The sequence below is a fragment of the Ammodytes marinus genome (genome assembly GCF_949987685.1).
Source record: "Ammodytes marinus genome assembly, chromosome: 24".
Lineage (NCBI taxonomy): Eukaryota > Metazoa > Chordata > Actinopteri > Uranoscopiformes > Ammodytidae > Ammodytes > Ammodytes marinus.
Genome location: NC_137228.1, coordinates 1,173,727 through 1,181,001, shown reverse-complemented (window position 1 = coordinate 1,181,001; position 7,275 = coordinate 1,173,727).

Below are 7,275 nucleotides of genomic sequence, written 5' to 3'. Positions count from 1 at the left end.
CCTAATCATCTGAATCAACTAATTAACTCTAAACACCTGCAAAAGATTCCTGAGGCTTTTAAAAACTCCCAGCCTGGTTCATTACTCAAAATCGCAATCATGGGTAAGACTGCCGACCTGACTGCTGTCCAGAAGGCCATCATTGCTACAGCAAGAGGGTAAGACACAGAAAGAAATTTCTGAGCGAATAGGCTGTTCCCAGAGTGCTGTATCAAGGCACCTCAGTGGGAAGTCTGTGGGAAGGAAAAAGTGTGGCAGAAAACGCTGCACAACCAGAAGAGGTGACCGGACCCTGAGGAGGATTGTGGAGAATGGCCGATTCCAGACCTTGGGGGACCTGCGGAAGCAGTGGACTGAGTCTGGAGTAGAAACATCCAGAGCCACCGTGCACAGGCGTGTGCAGGAAATGGGCTACAGGTGCCGCATTCCCCAGGTCAAGCCACTTTTGAACCAGAAACAGCGGCAGAAGCGCCTGACCTGGGCTACAGAGAAGCAGCACTGGACTGTTGCTCAGTGGTCCAAAGTACTTTTTTCGGATGAAAGCAAATTTTGCATGTCATTCGGAAATCAAGGTGCCAGAGTCTGGAGGAAGACTGGGGAGAAGGAAATGCCAAAATGCCTGAAGTCCAGTGTCAAGTACCCACAGTCAGTGATGGTCTGGGGTGCCATGTCAGCTGCTGGTGTTGGTCCACTGTGTTTTATCAAAGGCAGGGTCAATGCAGCTAGCTATCAGGAGATTTTGGAGCACTTCATGCTTCCATCTGCTGAAAAGCTTTATGGAGATGAAGATTTAATTTTTCAACAACACCTGGCACCTGCTCACAGTGCCAAAACCACTGGTAAATGGTTTACTGACCATGGTATTACTGTGCTCAATTGGCCTGCCAACTCTCCTGACCTGAACCCCATAGAGAATCTGTGGGATATTGTGAAGAGGAAGTTGAGAGACACCAGACCCAACACTGTGGATGAGCTTAAAGCTGGGAACACACCGCACTGGCCGCGCGGCGAGATTACATACAAAGTCAATGTACTAGCGCGTGGCCGCGCGTCCACCCAATAATCGGCGTCCAGCGGCCGGCGGCGGGGGCTTGCGCGGCGCGTGGCCGCGCCTCATGAGAGGCGCGTGAATCGGGAGCGCGGCCATTAGCGGCGCATAGAAATTGTGTCATCGAAGGAGCGTGAATCGAAGGCTTGTGCGGCGAGCACGGCGCCGCAGAAAAAGATGAAATTTTTCATCTTTTTCTGCAGCGCCGCCGGGCGCCGCGCCTCCACAGCCAATCAGCGTTGAGATTGCCCGGTGGCGGTGGTCTGCAAGACGAGGTGGGCGTGTGGAGTGAGGACATCGGGCTTCCAATACATTCTGCAAATATGTGTAGGCTATTTTGCATCTGTTTAGCTGTTGGTTGTACTTTAGCCAAGGTAGCGCTGGTTAGCATAGTGAAACTCACCAAGCTGTGTGCTGTTCCTGAGGATAATATACCCAAACTTGACGGCGGTGTCCGTGTGGAATTCCAATATAGTGCAGCGAAGAACCGGTGTTGTCCTCCGTCAGCCGGCACACTTTCACTTTCAGGTAGGCTGAAGTCTGCCTTTATTTGTGCTGCTGAGCACACACTGCTGTTGTTATTGTGTTTAGTATGTTGCTGAATTGCTGTTAATGTGTGTGTATTTGCGATGGGGTGCGTATTCATGCTGTTTTAATGTTATTTGTGACATGACTGCCGCTGGTTACACAGTGAACCTACATCTGTATTTTTTGACACAGCTGGACCATGCTGTTGTTGTTGCACCGTAAGTGTGACGGGTCTGATTTCGGCGTCGGCGTCAGGAATATATGGCCCAATATGATAAAGCAGCGAGCCTCTTTCGATCACGCGGCCAACCGCCGCCTTCGATGTGGCGGCCGGCGGCCGCGGTGGCGGCTGCGGTGAATATGGCCCAATATGACCCAAATGATCAAGCGGCGAGCCTCCTGCGGTCACGCGGCCAACCGCCGCCTGCGGCGGTTGGCCGCGTGACCGCAGGAGGCTCGCCGCTTGATCATATTGGGCCATATATTCCTGACGCCGACGCCGAGATCAGACCTGTCACACTTACGGTGCAACAACAACAATAACATGGTCCAGCTGTGCCAAAAAATACAGATGTAGGTTCACTGTGTAACCAGCGGCAGTCTTGTCACAAATATCATTAAAACAGCCTGAACACGCACCCCGATCGCAAATACACACACATTAACAGCAATTCAGCAACATACTAAACACATTAACAACAGCAGTGTGTGCTCAGCAGCACAAATAAAGGCAGACATCAGCCTACCTGAAAGTGAAAGTGTGCCGGCTGACGGAGGACAACACCGGTGCTTCGCTGTACTAGAATTCCACACGGACACTGCCATCAACTTTGGGTTCATATTATCCTCAGGAGCAGCACACAGCTGGGTGAGTTTCACTATTATAACCTGCGCTACCTTGGCTAAAGTACAACCAACAGCTAAACAGATGCAAAATACACATATTTGCAGAATGTATTGGAAGCCCAATGTCCTCACTCCACACGCCCACCTCGTCTTGCAGACCACCGCCACCGGGCAATCTCAACGCTGATTGGCTGTGGAGGCGCGGCGCCCGGCGGCGCTGCAGAAAAAGATGAAAATTTTCATCTTTTCTGCGGCGCCGTGCTCGCCGCACAAGCCTTCGATTCACGCTCCTTCGATGACACAATTTCTATGCGCCGCTAATGGCCGCGCTCCCGATTCACGCGCCTCTCATGAGGCGCGGCCACGCGCCGCGCAAGCCCCCGCCGCCGGCCGCTGGACGCCGATTATTGGGTGGATGCGCGGCCACGCGCTAGTACATTGACTTTGTATGTAATCTCGCCGCGCGGCCAGTGCGGTGTGTTCCCAGCTTAAGGCAAGTAAGTTATTGAGTCCACCCTCCACTTTGGCTGGTGAAAGATGTGTGCTCGGGACCTAGCGTCTACACTTCACCAACGGTAATAACCGGAAGGAGACGGCACGCACTTAAGTTAGCGCGTGTGCAAACAAAACATTTCCTGTGCGCCTTCACATTAAAAGCATGTTACTAGCCAAACGTGAGTTGACTTTTTTGAAGCCGGTAAGAACAGGAAGTTCGTGCTTCACAGCCCTGCAGTGCGCTGGCTTGAAAATCAACTGCTTCAGCTGCAGAGAGCAGTCAACAACAGTAGTCTATTTAAACAAAGTTTGAAATAACTGATAAGCCACTGAAGAACTACTCCCAACACATTCACAACAACCTATTTAACTTATTCTAAATTGTACCAATATGTATACTTATTTATTTAATAGGCTATATGTTTTAAAGTTAGGTTTTAATTAACAGAAGGACATTTACCAAAAATGTTTATTATTATGAATATAATAATGATATGTATATACAAAAAATATATAGATATTAATTTTATGGGGAGAAATATTTCTGAATCAGCAAAAAATTGCAATTGGCAGGCAGGTTAGATTATTTTGTCTAAATTACAATCAGTGCACCCCTATTAATTTTTCTACAATTATTACTGCACACACTAGGATATGACATTAATTGAGAGTTTCAAATGAGACCAAGATGACAGGCTAAAAGGTAATTAGAGCGAAATGCATGGGTTAAGGTTATGCAAGTTTTCGATCATACTTTGTGTGCTACTGAATTTATTTTTGTGCTACTGATTTTTTTTGCTTGCTAGCACCAGTGCTACCACCTAAAAAAATAAGCGTACAGCCCTGCCTATATAAGTTTACTATGTCCCCTATTTGTTCAAATGCTAAACATAGACAGCAACTTCTGTTTGTTACTTCAACACACTTGTTACAATATATCAAGTTCAATGGAATGATTCACCTCTATTGTAAATTGTCTCCTGAGTTGAACTAGGGATCTGGCTTAAGATGTCCACAAACCGTTTTGTTATAACCAAAAAAATAACAGTTAGTTCACACAGAGATGTTTTATTTAAACAAAATGCATAGTGAGGTAATGGAATGAAACATCCCCTTCACTGAGGGTGCAAATAGCAACATACCAAACGTTTAGTCCATTGCAAGTCATTGTGGGAAAGGGGGCATCTCTACAATACACTTTGTTGTGCTTACTTGATTTATCTAAGGCAATCCGTTTTCCAAGTAGATATAACTCAACTTTAAGTAAACTTAACCAGAGGATATAAAGTAAACAACACTTTTTAGTTAAGATGTGGATGGATGAGGATTAATGAAGAAAATTGTATAAGCTTCACATGTGCAGGCAGCTCATGTCTAGTTGTCCCTTCAAAGTTTGATGGTAAATTAACAGCAAAGTTCAGTATTTTTGAAAAACATTACCGTTCCGTAACAACAGCAAAGGACTGTCATTTAAAGCTACAACGAGTAAGTCGGCTTGTTGGCGACACCTTTGAACAAAAGCGGTAGTATTTTTACGACGCCAGCTGTCGTGAAGCTGTTTTCTAGCTCGTGCAGGACCTCAAGATTCAAATAATCAGGAAGCAATATAGTGCGTGTCCGTGTGTTGAAAGTGTGAGGGCACCGGACTCTTTTCGGCTCGGTGAGAGTGGTTAGTGACACAGCATCAACTACACCTGATTGCAATGAGTTGATCCATTGTCACCTCTCACGGAGCTGAACGAGTATGTGTCCCCACACAAAGCGAATGAACGAGAGACGGCAGTTAGTTATGGATCACGATGAGGTAATGTGTTTATGTTGTTGTAAATAATGACTATTTCAGATGAATAATGGTCATCTGATGATGCTGGTGAGGCAAAGTAAACTTTGTTTTAGTAGGCTACCGCTCATTCATTTAGGAGTAAACACTGCAGTCTAGGTTCGCTCCGTGAAATTGTGTATACGTTGCTTGGCAACGCCCTCCCGCCCGCCTATCACTCTCCCTTTTACCTTTTCTTCATTGCATTTTATTTTTTTTCTTTGATGGTTCAGCCCCGTTATCAGTCATTATGACGACAAATAGCCAAACTGTTTCAAATAAGGCTCCCGCTCCCCTTCTAGGATGACCAGATCGCATTTCCATTACTTTTCACACGTCCCGCAAATTGAGACGTTGTCCCGCATTGTTATTGAAAGTGCGCCCCCCTTTTTAAATGCGTGTTTTATAATCTGGCATTTATCCGATAGCTGTGAGGAGACAGCAGTCTCCATTTGTCTGTGTGTGTGTATCGGGCTAGTGGGCTGTAGTCTATAGTGTTCTATATACATCTATGGTGCTGCCTGCAGTGCTTCAGCGTTTACCTTCCTGTTACTTCAAAATAAAAGCCAACTCACGTTTGTCAAGTGAAATGCTAATGTGAAGCCAGTGAAATGCTTTTAATGTGAAGCCGCAGCCTTAATGCTCTATTTGTTTAACAGTAGCTAACTTAACTGCTGCGCGCTGATCTAAAGATAGTGTTTTTTTAATATAGAAAGCCGTATCTGGCATTACCGGTGGTGACACAAGTTTATTTTGCAAAAAAAACGGCACTTTGTCCCGCATTGTCCCGCACAAACGTAGTCTTTGTCCCACATCTGGTGAATTGGGATCTGGTCTCCCTATCCCCTTCCCTCACCTGGAGTGATAGGCTTCTCAAATCGCGTTCCTGCGCCATACTGAAATCTGCGACCAATACGGATATGTGACCATAGAGCATGCACGAGCGAACCGAAAATCGGACTGGGTGTACGACCAGATCAAATGCAGTAATAAAAACTATATAAAAACGTCTTTCTTTGCACTGATGGTCTCGTTTGCTGTTAAAGGTAATTTATGATTATGAGAGGAAACATGAGGCTGTTTAAAAGATATTTAAATGTTACTCGTTGCCGCTTTAACAGACTGCCTTTTATATTAACAGTTAAATGCTGTTTTCATAAATAACAGGTTAATGCTGTTGAAATCCTGCTGTAAATTTACTGCAATTGTTTACAGTGCACACAAGGTTACAACTCTCCATTAACTCCTCTATCACCAGCCCATTATCATCATTATACTCATCCCACAATGTGCTATGCGCATTAAAATCTCCACAACATATAAATTTCCCTCCTAAATACCCTACCAGTTCATTCATACCCTCTATAGAAAGTGTTTTACATGGATTATAAAAGTTAACAATTTTAACTTTGCCTTCTTTTGTCCACACTTCAACTACTAAGAATTCTAAATCTTTACCTTTCCCCAACAACCTATAATGTATACCTTGCTTTATAAATATCACACACCCCCCTCCACTACCCTCCACTACCCTCCCCCTATCTCTACGTATACTATACACACATACCCTTTAATTACAAAATCTAAGTTAGATTTAAGACAGGTTTCTTGAATACAAATCACTTCTGGTTTGTTCTTCCAATCTCTTAAAAATCCTTTAAACTCCTGCCCATTCGCTATCAAGCTCCTCGCATTCCATTGCAAGACAATCAAGTTGTCTTGTTGTCACCCGCCCCTCCCTGCCTTCCCTCTGCCTCAAGCTTCCTGCTGATACCCTCCCATGACACATCTCTTAGTCCCAAAAACTTCTCGGCTCCCTTCACAATGATTTAAATTTTTTCGGACCTGATCCGTGCAGTTGATTACATATGCAATAAAAACAATAATCTGTTCAGCTGTCAGTTGTGCTATTTGATTTTTAGCTGCTTAACTTTCCTCTCCTCTTGCCCCCGGCTGCCGCTCTTTGCCATTACTCTCATCTCTTTCCCTTTGCCCCTGCACCTTCCTTACTGCCTCAGAATAGCTTATGCTACTTGATGTTTTTACCTGCTGGATCTCCACCGCCCTCTTCCTTACTTCACCTCCCCCCCCAATATGTTACCCTGTGCTTCCCTCCGCAATTGCTACATTTGTCCTGATTACTTTCTCTGCATTCCTCAAAACGGTGGTCTCCTCCACAATTTGGGCACTTCTGTTTCCCTTTACACACGGCTGCTATATGTCCATACCACTGGCATCTATAACAACGGAGCGGTGGAGGGACATATGCCCTTACAGGAAAGCTCATGCATCCAATTCTTATTTTGTCTGGGATTGCAGCACCCTGACATTCCAGGAGCACAGACAAACTCTCCTCCCTCCTCCCATCCACTGTCCTCATCAGCCTCTTAGCTCCACTCACCATGCCACCGATAATTCCACATTTTAGTTTATCCAGATCTTCCTCCACTGGTATACCTGTTATGACTCCCTTTGTCACACTATTCTCACCAATAATCCTTCTTTCCCTGACAATTTTCCTGCAGATAATTTTGATTTT